Source organism: Nelusetta ayraudi, unplaced genomic scaffold (genome assembly GCF_046127955.1).
Source record: "Nelusetta ayraudi isolate G7.1 ecotype Tasmania unplaced genomic scaffold, CSIRO-AGI_Nayr_v1 ptg000135l, whole genome shotgun sequence".
NCBI lineage: Eukaryota > Metazoa > Chordata > Actinopteri > Tetraodontiformes > Monacanthidae > Nelusetta > Nelusetta ayraudi.
The window spans coordinates 2,023,382-2,039,891 of NW_027466185.1; the positions used below are offsets into that span (position 1 = coordinate 2,023,382).

General features: G+C 47.4%; 1 protein-coding gene across 2 annotated transcripts in view; it reads right to left on the reverse strand.

Annotated features, from left to right (window-relative positions):
• Nucleotides 1–16,510, reverse strand: part of sox5 (SRY-box transcription factor 5) — a 236,557-nt gene that overhangs the window by 129,211 nt on the left and 90,836 nt on the right. For both annotated transcript variants that reach the window (XM_076051749.1, XM_076051748.1), the window contains exon 3: nucleotides 7,437–7,530. The gene's annotated coding sequence lies outside the window, so the exon portion shown is untranslated. The remainder of the gene's footprint in view (nucleotides 1–7,436; nucleotides 7,531–16,510) is intronic.

Below are 16,510 nucleotides of genomic sequence, written 5' to 3' on the forward strand. Positions count from 1 at the left end.
CGCACCTTAAAAAGTCCTGTATTCCTCAGTTGTATGTTTTTCCTGAAACTCCCCCCAAACCCCCGAATCCAACCATGACATTTCGATCACATGACCAGAAATTCACACTATGGTTCCCAGATATTGGTTTCAGCAGAGCGAGTTGGTGGCTGTAAAGCTGCATTTCCCGTAGCTGGTATACAAGGGTGAATAATTAATTGTCCCTTTTCTCTGAATCCATTTCACCAGCAAACCTTGGAAAAGTAAAACACTTCTCGACTGTCCCTGTATCTTCCCACTGTAACCAATAGAATGCACGATGCGCTGTGAATGTGTCGCCCCTAATCGTTTTCCGTACCTATTCAGAGGCGCTGAAAGAAAGTGGCATATAGAGCGGGCTCTGTTTATGCACGGGGCACACAAATGCCTTATTCACTGAAGGCCTGTATCATATGGACAGCTTGTTGAGAAAGAAAAGGACCATGAACAGTAAAATATGTTCCCTCCGCTGATGAATGGGCCCGTACAGTTCACGGCGAGACAAAAATCTGAGAATGCCTCTTCGCCCACAAACAAGTTATTAAGCAGAGAGGCTAGAAGCACCTCCGGGCTACCCGGGTCACAAAGGCTGAGGATCCACAAACCTAATTTGGCTTGGCAAACCTAATCGTTCAAAACTGATCAAATACAGAGTCTACTGGATGCCTCTAACTGGTTTATTGTGAGACAAGGGGGAAAACAGGGGCCGCCATTGTTATTCCAACCACAAAAAAATTGTTGTCTTCCCCATCCCATGTAAGCAGAAGGACGTCAGTCGCCCGAAGGGCCCGAGCGCGTGATGGCGTTAAGGTGACCGTCATTGGGCCCCCCACCGGAAAAGATCGCTGTGACGTGCTCGATGGTCAAGTGGTTCTCTGGGTCGCTGGGTGGGGGGGCGACTGAATCGCATATTGTCGCATGCCATTGCAACAAGTGGTGGTCTGACCCCGGGGGCGAGGGGTGGGTAGGGGAGGGAGTTGGCGGAGGGAGAAAAGAGCTTGTGCAAAAACAGCAGAAACCTGCACAAATGAGATTCGAAAGGAGAGATAAAACAGATTTAGAGGAAAAACAACGTGAGCAGTCACGCAGCAGAGCATGGAGGCATTAGCTACCGTACATACAGTACATTAGCATACAACCGTGGTCGGACTTCCTATTACAAGAGCTCCATTTTAAATCGTCATCTTTTTTTATTTAAAAGGGTGAGGGCGGGCAGAGGCAATTTGGTGAGACGTCTTGAAATTGAAATATTTGCTTTTTTCGAGGCCACACTCAAACCTTGTGACGACAAGGAAAGGAAAGGAGAGGAGAGGAACAGTCCCTTCGGCTCAACTTATTAGCCTGACTGGCACCTCGCGCCGTCCTCAATAATCATATTGTCGGAAAGTTTCTTAAGGGTCGGTAAACAAGTGAGGCAAAATTCTCCTGACAGCGTCTCAATTAGGAGCCAATCCCTGACGAGGAAGGTGCTTACCTAGAAAAGGACAGCGACGGGGGTCGGGGGCGGGGTTGTTTTTTTTTGTGTAGTTTACTGTCAAGTTGCACTTAACTCTCGACATTAATGGTCAAACTGTCAAAAAAAACACAAAAATGAATGAAGCACAAAGGCGGTGGGCAGGAGCTGGAGTGGACAGCAGGTGGAAGGAAAGAATAGCGGCGACCGTCGCAGCCGCTAATGGAGCTAATTGTTGACGCGGCCGAGAGGTGACGCCGTGGGGCCTGACCTTCTTCGCTTGCTCACATGCCGTAATCGCTTGTCATGCTGAGGGGGTGAGATAAAAATCAAACGAGGGGGCCTGCGTTGCATCGTCGCAATCGCAGACGATGCTTCAACTTGAACCCCCGGCAAGCAAACCGACCTTGTTTTTCCACCGCCCTCCTTCCTGGCGTCTGGGTAATTACCTGAGGGAACTACAATGAGGACGGGGGAGCTATTGTGCGGTCGTCCCTCCCTCCCCTTGGCACTCGGGCAGGTGGGACGGATGTGCACTCTTGCGACCTCGGTGATTGGGGTCAACGGCGTGATCATTTGCATACCGGCGCTGGTGGGGGGGGCTTTCATTAGCGAAGACCTCGACTAGCAGGGCGAGCCCACCTGAGTCCACAGGACCACGTATGGCGAGGGCATATTATTTAACCTTTGCGACAAGGCGGAAGATGAAGTGTTACAGAGAACGGTGTCTCTCATTGTGATGTGATGTTCGCCAAGTTGTACGCGGGCAGAGTTGCGGCGGTTGCTGTTAGCACCTTTAGCATTGCACGTTGATCGTAATGTATTCCATTACTTGCAAATAAATTCTCTATTGAGTTGCTCTTGAATTGCTCTTGAAATACTTTTCTAACCCCTCCCTTTGTAGTCAGGCTCATTGACATCAATGCTACAGTCATTCCTCAAGTAAGTCTGTTGGAATGCACGTTACATTGTTATCGGCTTGGGCAGCGTTAAACAGTTGGAAACTGTTGTTTTCAGACACGCACACGTAGATCGACTGACAGAACTTTATCCATCCGTTTGCTGGAACAACTTCAGTCTGTTTGCTCGCAACAATACAGCGTAAATAATAATTCCATCCTGGAATTATCATTTTTTTTGCGCCTCCTCTCCCTTGAAAAAAAAAAAAAAAAAAAGCATTCTCAACATTATTATATTTGAAAAAAATTCAAAAGATGTTCCATATGCATTGAAACAGGCAGCGGAAGCAAGAGCGCAGACGTTCGACCACATTCGAGGCCCTCCTGTCGCAGGAAAAACAACAAATTTGGGGAGACGGCACTGGAGAAATTGTTGGCATTGCCTGTTATTGGATTTTTTTTTTTGTTGTTGTTTTTTTTTGCTATTGAATGACTGCAGCGTTGCATCACATGACCACAAGCGCCGCCACCAGATGCCAGGCAGCTCAGTGCAGATCTGAAACAGAGTCACGCAACGGAGTGGACACTTCACTTAGTGACACCTACGGATGCCTCCTCTCCCTCTCTCTCTTTCTCTCTCTCTCTCTCTCCAACACACACACACACACAGTGACACACACTGTCCTGCTCTGTCATATATAATTCAGCGTGTGGCCGAGCGGGCAGATGCCTCATCCCCAGGGGGTCCCATCATGCCTTTGCTAGGATGAAACATTTAACAGCACAGGACAAATGGAACACGCTCTGCGAATAAACAGGGACGGAGGTTTCAGAAGGGACACGCACACACACACACACACACACACACACACACACACACACACGCAGCACAATCACATGCTTGCCCTAAAACAAATCTAACCCCTCCTGACCCCTCCGCAGTCCGACTCTCCGCTCGCGTCGGATGTTTGAACTTTCGCTTGTTTGTCCAGAAATGCTCTTTTCATCCACTTCTGATCTGGACGCGACCGCTCACGTGCGAGGGAAAGGGGGCAAAGGGGAACTAGTCCTTTTTTTTTTTCCCCTCCCTCCCTTCCGGAAAACAAACGGCCCCTCGGACGCGGCAGAAGTGGGTCGTTAAACGAGTCGCCCTGCTTTTAATCAGCTGCCCTCTGAGTGAAGAAGCAGAGAGTCGGGTGGCCGGCGTGGTGTCGTTATCGCAGCCTGCCGTCAGCACGCTGGGCGAGTGTGTGTGTGCGTGTGTGTGTGTGTGTGTGTGTGTGTGTGTGTGTGTGTGGGTGTGGAGTCAGAGGCCGTGGTCGACGGGGAATATTAATGTGCCGTGACCTTGTTGCCGTGATGACGGCACATGAGACAAGGAGAGTCGTGCGCGATGGATCCCCTCGCTCGCCTGCTCGCCGCCGTCCTCCCCGATCTCCCTCCTCACGTCCGACCTCGTTCCCCTCGCACCCAGCATCCTCCGCCGACTCCTTCTCCCTTCTACCTCCTTTGCCATCCTTTCCTTCTTCCTTCCTTTCCTTTCCTAAATTTTCCTTTCCCATGTTTGTCTTTCCTTTTCCTTTCCTTTCACTTCCTTCCCCATCTCTTTATCTTCCCCAAACTTACACACCATCATTTTTGCCACTGTCTCCCCCTTCTCCACCTTCTTTCCTCCTGCCCCAGTCATCACCCCTTCCCTACACCCGTCATGTCTCACCTCAGCTCCTCCACCTCTTTCTCCCGTCGTCCTCCCTCTTACCCTCGGCCCGTTGTTGCTGCTGCTCGCCTCCCATTATTGTCTCTCCTTTGTGAGTGTATACCATTCTGGCTCCAAAACTAGACACACACACACACACACACACACACACACACACACACACACATACACACACACACACACACACACACACACACACACTCATACACGCCGCTCTCCCTCTTCCTCTTTCAGCTCAGTGCCAGGCTACCACAGCCCAAACTGTTCAGCTGCAACTGTTCCAAGCCCAATAATTACAGCTTGTCAGAAAGAATTAATTTTCTCATTTCTCATAAAGACGTGTAAAAAAATTACCATGTTATTATAACGCCGCCGCTCTCTGGAGGCACCGACGGGGGAAGGAAGAGAAAAAAAACCCACCAAATTTAATTTTGGAAATTCTTCCCCCTCGCACATTAAATTAAACACATAAATAAGAGTTTGGGAAAGGGGGGGTTGGCTTGGTGGATTGGTCGAGGAGTGTCGGTGTTGCCCGTGGTTGTGGGGCTGGTAGGGAGCATATGTTCGTTAAGCTGGCCCCGACGTAATGTTTTGATGAGGCCGGTGATTGGTAAGCACCAATACATTTGCATGATCACCGCGGCGGCGGCGGCACGAGCTAGCTGCCAATTAGCTCTGACACGGTGCTGGACAGGGCCGAGGGGGAGAGGACGTGGGGCCACGTACGCAGGCGTGTTCAAAATCCCATATTTGCGTCAAGCAAATTACAATTCAATAAAATCTGATTTCTAAATACATATATTTTGAAACTGTTCGACTTTTCTAACGACTCTCCACTCAGACGGCTCCGTGCACCCGACATTCTTCTACTGTGGAACTGTTTTTTTGTTTGTTTGTTTCGTGTGAGGTGCAATTGTGGCGCCGTCACAGAGGCTAAGCTCAGATAAAAGTCCCTGCTCACGCTTTTCAATAGGCGCGTCACCTGATTTGTCCGCAAATTCATTGTTTCATTCATTCCCCAAATTTTCAAGATTTCAACCTGGAGAATCATCGAGAAAACTGGGGAAAGGACTTTGCTCCTTGTTTCAGTCATTTCATCTTAATTACAGGTTGCATGTTTTGCAGAACAGCGTTTTATAATCCAGATTAATGCAGCCTTTGCTAACAAGCTGTCTTGATCCAGAGTTTTTCTAGAGTTCCGTAAAACCACCCTTCGTGATGTCACAAAGGGCTTTCACACCTCAACCCCTCCAAGTTGACGTTCGTTTCTACCTTGTTTTCATTTCTCTCGGGACACATGGCTGCAGCGGGTTGATAAATTTGCGCATTAACGCGGCAGGTTATAAACAGAGGGCTAAGGATGCAGTTGATTCAGTTCGTTGAAAGTGCGTCCGTGCAGTGGTTTTGACACTGAAAGCATCGAGTCGTCGTTCTTTTCGATCTCGTGTTTGTTTTCATGTTCTGCTTCACAAAATCCAAAGTCCTCCGAAGGCAAATTTGCGATTTGGATTATTTTCTGATAGCTCTGCAGTGACGCCGGTTGATGCGTGCAGTGATATTTCTCCAAACGCTTCTCGCCTGGAGAAACCAGCCGTTTAAAGACACACGAGTGTTTTTTGTTTTTGCGATTTTAACATGCATGCTTGGTTTTTCTTTTCATACACCAGCTCATGACATCACCTCCTTGCTGACGTAGGAGCCGGGCGGAACGGTCGCATGCGGTTTTGTTTTTTTCGAGTAGCCGACAATCCCGGATTGGAAGCCGGAAATTCACATGCGATCGAGCCCCCTGCCGCTCAGACGGGAAACTCCCGGTCACGAGACAAAGTCACCCAAACACAGACAAACGGGGTGTCCCCCCTCCGACTCCCTGGCACACAAAGACGAGGAGGGGGACTTTCCCTGCCTGCAGCACAGCGCACGGACACACACACACACACACACACACACACACACACACACACACGAGTGCGCGTGTGAATGCACTTGCATGGGGTAGACTCCCAGCAAGAGAGGTCACCCCCTGACACACACACAGTGGGTAGAGTCACGGTCGCTCCAACTGGGGTCGTGCCGCACACTGGTGCATCTGCACACACACACACACACACACACACACACACACACACACACACACACACACACACACACACAAGGGCCACGGTCTGCGTGTCAGCAGTGCCAGCTAATTCTACTCAGCAGAAGAGCAGCGACACGACCACAATCTGTGATCATGACACTGCCTTGACACGCACACACACACACACACACACACACACACACACGGAGGAAGCAGACAGTATCTGCAGAGCCTTCACTCTCACTTGTCCTGTACCCACATTGACCTCTGACATCAAGCCCCTGCTCCCTCAGCCACCCGCCCAAACTGAAATAAACGAAATAAAACAAATGAAATGATTTTTGGGGATAAAAACAGCGCCTGTGCACGGCTCTCACAGTGCCTCACCCGCGCTGGACGGAAATCTGTTGAAATCCGTCCTGTGACCGCGTGTATCGGACAAACTTCTCGGCGTAGGGCTCAATTTATCCGTCTGGCTGGCAGTGAGCCCGCGCGCCCATCTCACTTTGGAGAGGTTTTTTTCAAACTTTTCTGATTCGTAAACATCTCCTGATACGGTGAATTTTGAAAATGATTTCCCACTTTCTCAAAAAAAATTTGGGTGCTTTTTCCTTTTGAGCGATCATTTCACAGAAGCCAGACCAGGCTTCTTCTTATTCTTTCTTATCTCAGTAATTACGCTGCATACTCTGAAGTGGGGCATCGCCACAGTGCTTATATTGATCGCGTGTGCAACACCACCAGCGTGATATAAAAAAGTCCTTTTAACTCCACTGAGAAAAGCACACATTGAGTTTGACGACTTAAAGACAGGAGAAACATATTGCGGGATTGCCGCGATGATGAGTTTTACAGGTTTTACACCCAAGTAGCTCATCCACGTCGTAAAATGTCACTGTGAATTCTTTCTATGTGTGATGTAACGTGGGTGGCTGTATGATGGGGAGGACACATTTTACATGCAAAAATGTTGCTCCCTTTTTCAGCTTAAAGGGAAAAGAAACATTTGCAGAAATTATGTAAACATAAATAAAAATAATAGCCACACTTATAATTAAAAACCAACTTGTGTGTCACTGATGTAATTCACTCAACACACACACAAAAAAATAGCCCAAGAGAAGTGAAGGCAGGTTTTGAGGGTGGGGCGGGGGGGGGAGCGGGGGAGAGGGGGGGCAGGTTCAGTGGACCTGGAGGGAGGTTTTAGGATGTTGAGGCTGAACTTGTTTTCAGTGGTTTCACTGTCTGTTAGGAAGAAAGAGCACTTACCTGCTGCTCAATGAATCCAGATGTGATGGGGTGGTTGGTGGTTGGCGGGGGGTCCTGAATGGATCAGCTGCTCGCTTCAATCGGCCTCAACGCTCTTAAATGCAACAAGGACCAAAATAAACATCAATTAATGGCGGCGCATCGTTTATGATTGTGTAGTCATATATATTCAAATAACCCAGTGCTGCGTTCGCTGAGGCGGCAGACTGAATCTCCTTTCATCCGGACTGATCTTCTCTTAAATATATGATGTATTATGCATGTGCGTTTATTTCGTGAAAAACCTTGCGGGTCACTTTCATAAAATAAACAAAAAAACGATTAGAACAACTTTAGCAGAGCCATTAAATGAAAAGCAATCGTTGGACTTTCCCATTCATGTGAAGTTTGCAGTAGGTGAAACCAGAAAAAGCTATTTCCCACATGTACCACAAATCTTTTAGGCCCTGCTTATAAAACAAACATACAAATAAATAAATCTTTATACGCATCAAAATATCTCATCTCATCGACATCTGAGCAGCGCAGGCTGTCAGGTAATGCCAAGCAGTTTTCCATCCACTGTGGCCTTTTTTGGGTTGGCCTGCCAAAAATAACATTTTGACAGGAATTTGGGACAAACTGTTCTTCCCTGCGGCTGCTGTCACTTTCACAAATCGGCGAAAATTGCACTCAAGACTACTCAATTCCTGCTCACCGCTTCACTTTTGCTTTAATTGGCTGTGATTTAGCGGTTAAAAAAAAAGGGTGCAAAGATTGTCGTACCGAACTTTATTCGTTTCACATCCGACAGTGTTGCTCCCCCTGCAAGCTCGCTAGACGAAGGCTGCACAGCCGGCGCCGCAACACAAGTGGAGTTCTGTTGTGCAGACGGACTGTGTGGCCAAACTAGTTTTGATTGCCACACAAGCGAACACCAAGGAAACAGCGGGTCAAATAGTGCATGTTCATTCAGAGGTGCGTATAAAGGTTAAATGTTAAAAAGGTTTGAATAAGCCGTTCATTTGAAACGGCATTGCAGAAAAACATCCAACAAACGGGTTAAGCAAAAACAAAAACAAAAACAAAGCATAAGTACACAAATATGAAAGCGTCGTTTTCTGAAAATCATGTGTTACATTTCAGTTCAGTTCAGTTCTTCATTGTCCCTCAAGGGGAAATTTGCTTTGCACTGTAATTGAACATACAAGGGACATTTAAGACAATCAAGACGATGACATCAATAATTACAACCACAATAACCATGAATAAGATAGATAAGATCTTGTTACCCATAAAAAAAAAAATGGCAGAAGAAAAGGATGAAAGAGAGCTGGGCAGAGCGACACGCAATGGAAAAGTCTTCCAGTTTGCAGCCGGTGGCCACAGTGCAACAAGACATTGTCAGGAAAAATTAAATAAAGACTACCGAGTGACTAACGAAGCATCAAGGACCACAACAGCCAGATTCAAACAAACAGAAAAAATATTAGAGATTTTTTCAGCCTCATAGATGAGGCCCTGACTCTGCCAGTGGGCAACAGGAGGATCGTCGGCCACGGCAGTATTTGATGACGCGTATGAGAACTGTGAGTGTATTGTGACGTCAAGCAAATTTAGTTTTACAACCGCTGATTCATGCAGGTAACCTGTTAGCCACCACTGCCAAATCCATGTTGTGCTTGTGTTTTGTGTTTGCTGGCAGCGAAACTTAAGAGGCGGCGATTCTGCCTCTTAAGTTTCGCTTTAGAGCGATTCTAATGCTACTAGCGTGTTAACACCGGTTGAAAGAAGCTGTTTAGTGTTTTGCACTTAAGTTGTGCTGATGTTCTTGTCTTAACATAAACAACTTTGTGATTCATGTAATTCTTTGTGCGAGGACAGTTTTGTGATACAAATCAACAGTATTAAACAAAATAATTCTAAGGCCTGCTAAAATATCTTGGATAAAACAAAAACACGGTCAATATAAAAAGTAAAAGCTATGAATCAGGGACACGGAAGGCATAACAAACGTCAAGGGATCCTTGGTCTGCCTTGCTGTGGTGACTCCACCCACCTTGAGATGGGACCAAGATGTGGTGGAAACGCGCCCATGAAGAGCTGAGGTGGCCCAAGCGGACTAGCGCTGGTGGAAAGGCACCCTTGGGTTTCTTGTGGGCGACAGGTACACAATCGGGCCGCAAAAAGTTGCCCCCTCCCGCCCGCCCCTCGCCTCAGCCTGCGTGGCCCTGGCAGGAAGTTCTCCTCCCGCCCGTCAACATGACCGAGGGAAGAGGCGGGGGCATCGCGCTGCACACAAGCACGCAAACAGCACGGCACAGTGGCGTACTGTGCCAGGCAGGCCAACACACCACACGCTTCCACGGCCATTACTCCCCATGGAAACAGAGCGAGCGCCACTCGCGCACGCATGTGATGTCGACGCTGTAGCTGTGCGGCGGCGGCTCAAAGACAATAAGCTATTTCAGGGCCAAATCGCTGACAAAAATCCATTTTTCCACCCCGCTAAAAAAGATCAGGAATGAACAGGAGGGGGGGTGGGGGAGGGGGGTGATGGAGAGCAAAGCTGAAATCAAATAAACAGCGGCGCGCATCTCTGCTAAGCTGGATTTATCTCGGTATTTTGTCGTCGTTTCTAATTTATTCCCCCCCAAAACCTGCTTCACAATTCCAGCCCTTTCACAACTCGCATCGTTGTCGTCGCCGTTCTGGGAGGGATTGCGTGGAGGCGGCCGATGAATGAGCGGGCGGTGGCGACAGCAACGCTTGCATAAGGTGCTAAAGCTGCTAGTGCACTTTTGTAGATTATCCGTTTGATACCGATTCATTTTCTCCCGCACTTGTCACAGTCCCTGTAAAAGGCGAGCGGCGATGTAGGACAGAGCGGCTGGCGGGCGGGCGAGCGAGCTCGTGCACGTCTGTACGCATGCACACACGGCGAAAAGGGAGTGGGCTCATCATCTTTAGTCGTGATTACAACACTTGGCAAGCGCTGCCCCTGCTTGTTTGCCTGCCTATTGCCTTACAAATGGATTAGTAAGTCCCGCTCCGTTTGTGTGTGTGTGTGTGTGTGTGTGTGTGTGTGTGTGTGTGTGTGTGTGCACGCGCACGTGTATGAGTAGCTTTACCGAGATTTAGACTTACAAATAAACACCAATCAGATTTTACAGCAACCGTTTTGTCGTCGGATGGAGGGAATATTGTGCGACGTTATTCAGGCGCACTTGGTTTTGCAACTTGGTGCGTGTGTGTGTGTGTGTGTGTGTGTGTGTGTGTGTGTGTGTGTGTGTGTGTGTGTGTGTGTGTGTCATAACGAGGTCAATCGCCGGGGACGTCGGCGGGTCATCCAGCCGTTAATCCACCGTACGCTCATCTTTCCGTTGACATGCTGGAGGTGGAGGACGAGGCTGATCTGAGGCCCGGAGCAGTCGGAAAGTCAGATGAACAAATGTCCAAATGTATTACAAGGGAGATAAACAGGCAGCTTTTTTTGGGGGTCTGAGGTTTTGCTTTCATCAAACTGGACGGGCCGAGGCAAAAATGTTTCCATTGTGCTGTTGCTTAAAAAGATGCGTCATTAATACAATTACACCACTCAACAGGTAGTTCCTGAACCGGCCTGTGTGATTCACACTCTCAGGCTCTCCTTTTGAGAATAAATCTGTCAGCCATCACAGAGACATAAGACATTCAGAGCCACTTCTGCTTGTTATTATAGCCAGACGAGACATGGGGGGGGGGGAATAACAAATGGGAAAGATACATCAATCAAACCACCCGAGTCCTAGGCGACGTCTAAGCTTTTGTGATGTCACAGAAGCCTCCGACCGCCCTTTTTCCTTCTCCCCGGGTGGCTTGTGTGGCCCTGCCAGCTGAGCGACGAAGCATCTGTAGAAAGTTAAAAGCAAGCTGTAAACAGAGGGCTAAGCACGCTGGTTTTCACAATTCTGGTTTTAGCGCAGGGGTCACCAACACTTGTTTGTTAAATCGAGCGTAGCGTTAGTTCTGGCTGGTCACGTCGTCGAGCGCTAATTAGGTCACACTGCGAGCAGCTGCTCCAATCCGCTGAAGGCCACCTGACTTCCTCACAGCTTCTCATTGGACAGCTTCTTTCAGAAGCCACCCTAACTCAGCCTCTTCCTCTGCTCCCTTTGCCAGCTAACATGCAGCCCGCCTGAAGAAAAGCTGCATGTTAGAATGGAGACGACGGGTCATTTATTTATTTTTGTTAGTTGTCCGGAACGTCATCCAAGCATTCAACCTTTCATGTGTGTTAGAGCAAAAATAAATAGATGAATAGATTTTATAAAAATCTATACTTCAAAACATACTGCACACACTGCAGATCGTGGCTTCAAATCAAAGTGCCATCAAAGTGATTTTTTTTTTTCACTATTTGTTTATTATTTTTCAGCTTGTGCCAGGGCCGGGTTAGCGGCATAAAGAGCTTTAAGTGCGTGTAAATCACAAAAACTTTTTATTCTCCACCCCACCAGCCCTCCCTCCCGCCAGCCTCCATCCATCAAGCAATGTTTTCACAAAAATAAAATAGAAATAAGAGCAAAGTCCCATTTTTTCTTCTTGAAGAAGGGAGGGAAAAAAAGCGCTGCTCACGGTACGAGCCGGAGTGGGCGCGTGCGAGTTAGCGAGCGAGCACTCGCGGCCGTTGCGTGCTCGGCGCCCGTGCACATGTTTCTGCTGACCCGAGAGTACAGTTTACGTGAATAAAGCTCCAAGCTGCGCCTTCCATTAAGCCCCCCCCCCTTTCAACACAATGCCTCTTCTCGCTCAGAAACTCTGATGGAAATCTGCTTTTGTTGCCGCGGTTCAATGTCCCTGCTATCTCCTGATGGAGCAGCCGCAGAAAGGGAAGGTCTGAATGGGCTTCTATAGTTTTTTTTACACCCCCACCACCACCGCCGCCGCCGCCACCACCCTTACCCCGACCCCCGACGGTTCGCGCACGCATCGGCGGGATAACGCACGCTCCTTGCTTCCGCCACAATGGAATCAATGCTCTCATCTTTTTTTTCTCTTTCGTTCTCCGCCGCTGCCGTGCCAGAGGCTCCTTGTGATCAAACACCACATCGTGTACTGCAACTTCTGATACTGATGCTGACACTGTGCGGCTTTTGTGCAACGCCACCGCTGTTCATTCTCATTGTATTCACTCCCCAATAAAGGCCGCTCTTTTTTTGTTTGTTTGATGGGTGTGTTTATTATATTTTTCCCATTCTGATGTAAATTTCTCATTCATTTAGTTCATTTTTTTTCCCGCCCCCTTTCGTCGTCCCTCTGTATTTGCCGTTAGGTACAATGGGAGCAGAGCGGGAGAGAAAGAACAATCTCCTTTACAGAGGCCGCATGTGTGTGTGTGTGTGTGTGTGTGTGTGTGTGTGTGCGCCGAGTGTAACTCATCGGAGTAGAAGAAGGCAACTTGGATGAGGGAAATGTAATAATTTATGTGTCATGCTGGTTTTCTGGGTTTTTTTTAAACAAATACCGTAAATTATCACAGATATTTGTGTTGGTCCTCTGTGATCGGGTGAGCCACGTACCTTGTGTGTGTGCGTGTGAGAGAGAGATTCGCGGTCCCACGGCTACTGTGGGACCAGGAGTGTCCGGGGGATAAAGCCCGATTGTTGCAAAGATGAAAGACTTTCTAGCAGGGTGGACAGAAAGGGCAGGGAAGACAGGGAAGACAGGAACACCCCACCCAAAGGCTTCCCCACGGCGGCAAAACGAAGCAAAATATCAAAAGATACCAGGGTAGAGGTCAGTTTTGAAGGGCCTGTGTGTGTGTGTGTGTGTGTGTGTGTGTGTGTGTGTGTGTGTGTGTAAACCAACTGCCTCAAAATAAATGTTGCATTCTTATTTGCCAACAGTCAGTATGAAGTCGCCCTTAGCAGCAGTTGCCCAGAACGTTGATCATTTGTAATAACCACAGCACTCATAAAAAACAAAACAGACGTCAGAAAGGACTCCCATACCTCCCATACCTCCCATACCTTTTTACTTCATCTCCCTACATTTGTACACAAATATCTGTACTTTGTACTCCTTGCTCCTTACTTTTGTGTTTAAAAGTATTCAAAAGATACAAATTCCATGAAAAGTAATTCACACATTACGAATGTTGTTCTTGCTTGAAGTGGGGCTATTTGAACTATGCTGTTGTGCAGTTAAATATTAAACTGGATCATATTGTAGAGGGAGATTATTTTACCGAGTCCCTTGGCTTATCAACGGATGCATTGTATCGATTGCAAAATAAATTCCTTTTTACTTTTTACTTACACTTCAGAACCTGTACTTTCTTTAGCACTTTTACTTGAGTATATAAATAATTTAATTAGTTTCACTCTTACCAGAGTGGTTATCTACTCAAGCATCCATACTTTTGCTTAAATACAGAATGTGAACACTTCTGCCGCCTCTGCCGCGATCCGACAGCGCAAGTGCTTCACCGGCTGCCGGAGCTCGAATGTAAGCCGTGCCCGACCGCATACAGTAAATAAACATCATAGGATGGACGGATGGATGGACAGACACAGGCGCATGTTAGATGCACAAAAGACTCACTCACACAGGAAGGCGCTGAGGAGAGAGAGAGAGGGAAAGGGGGACGAGAGGGGAAGGAAAAAAAACAGGACTTAGTCCGAGTCGAAAATGATAATAAGCTGACCTCCGTCGCGAGCCAACTGAAGGCTTCTGACCGGGTGAAACCTAAGTGACCTGATTGGATTACGGACAGGATACAATGGAGACGGGCGGGGGTGGCCTTCGCCCTTGGCTTCAGCGCCACATCCATGTGAGCCATTGGTGCATTTGGAAAAGAAAAAAAAATGAAAAAAACAAATAAACAATGAAATGCTGGCTGACCTTTTCCTGATCCACAACGTTGTGAAATGAAATCTCACCAGAATCTCCAGACCCGCCTGCAAGAAGAGTGTACCCAATGCCGAGCATCGACCCTATGTGCTCTTTTTTCTCACATGGGATATTGATATTTTAAGTAAGCGATCAATGAGGTAATCGGCAATATTGCAAATGAGCGCACTGTTGCAATGCAAAACGAGAAAACATTGGTGTCCAAATTAATTATGTATATATTTATATATATATAAATATATATAACTTTTCTTCAGGGCTCTTTTGTGCTTCGGCACAATACACTTGATTTTCTGACACGACTCACTAATTAGGAAACAACGAATATAAAATATTTTATGCCTCTCGTTTGTGTGGGGACGGATTCTTTTTTTAATTATTTTTTGAATTAATTTTCGACAACAACAAAAAAAAAAAACATGACGATTCGAGCCAACACCGGACCCAGCATAAGGAGACATAATTAGTCTATTCATGAGCGCGCGGCCCACGTTTCAAAGCGCACAAATTGTGTTGTAGGTGCGCATAATGCGATACAGTATTTCTTTCCTGTCATCTTTGCCGAAGAGCGACCGCGATTGACAAACGGATTCAATAGCCGCCGGTGACGTCCGTCAGCCCGCGTCTCTTCAGTCTCGCCCATAGAAAACTGGCTTCATGGCCGAATCCTACCCATTGTATACTGTAAGTCTATAGGCGTGCATTGAAATCGAAAGTTACCTTCCTTCAAATGCCTTTTTAAAGGTACAGTCCCCAGTGATATAAAAGCGCAAGGGACATCCATTGTGGCCACTGCTTTCCTAAGTCCTTGGCTCGGTGGGGACAACGACACCACCTCTGTAGCGATTTCGCTGTTGCGGATTAAAGAAAAAGAACTGATTGCATTCTGTGATAAAATTCTAACGTTAGCGGTAATAACATTTGCCTTGTTATCTGCAACAATTAGAGCATTAAACCAAATGGAAGGCTGGTCGAGTGCTACGAGAACAACGATGCGCCGCCACCGCTGATGACCACAACAATTACACACCGACGGCATTGTGTGGTTTTGTTGCGCGGACAAAAGGCCTCGCCTCGCTACCTTGACCCCGTCCCTCAGAGGCCGGACGACGGCTATTCAGGCGCCGCCACTTTTTCCCTTGTTTGCCCGAGTCCAAATCGACGTGGTCTAATTAGAGTGACGGCAACGAGGAAGCGCCGGGACTCGGCCTGGAATTGCGTCGCTGATGGGACGACAATGGAGACACCAGACACACAGCTGCAGCGAGAACCTTGCGGAGGAACCTTGGAACAAGGAGGCAAACATGTTGCACAAACAGCGGCAGCAGCAACAACAAAGAAAAAGAACTTACTTGACAAACGCGGCACTGTTCTCTCCGTTATTTTTCAGTGCTCTCGAAAACCCAAAAAACAAAAAAGTCCAGTGTTGATCAGTCCGACGGTCGGTGTAGTTTGGGTTTAGATTGGCACGCCCATTCAAATCTGCCCTCTTGTGGGCAGTGCTTACTAAACGTCTGTTTATTATGAAAGCAATTATCTGGCTCATAATATTCATATTCTTTTTTTATCCCAGACTCCAGTGAGTCAGGCTCACACATCTTGGTGCTTAAACTGATGCTTTTGTTGCAACTCTTTGCATGTGAACCTGGATTCAAATCAGACAACAGCGCCAGGTTCGGAACAGACTCCCACCTAGCTGGAAGTGTTCTCAGTAGCATGGGAGAAGGACAAGTGAGTCATCTGCAAATCTGTCGTGACATCATAAAGGGACGACGTCTGGCTTTTTGAAAGGTGGAGAGAGACAAGCATTTCTCCTCAAACATTTAAAGCCCTCAGTCTTCCAATCTTGTGATTTGCCCTCTATGCCTTTGTTTTTTTGTTTGTTTGATGCCATCTCACAAATTTGATTTCATGTCCCGAGCATGCAGGTACTGCTGCTGGCAGGGCTAATGAGGTACGGTACAAGGCCTTGTCAGCTTAGTCTCTGCTCTGCTACACCCCTTCTGGAAGCTGTGGAAGCTACAGCGTAGTATCAGCTTTAGCGGGAAGCTAAAGGTGTGAAGCTAATTTGTCGAGAGGCTGCGCGTTTCTAGATATTTTTTTCCCTCCCATTTTTCTGTGTTGTAATTAAAAAATGAAATGGGGGCTTTTTAAATTTTCCTGCAGGACACCCTGTTTTCATCTCCTTCCTGTATTCATTT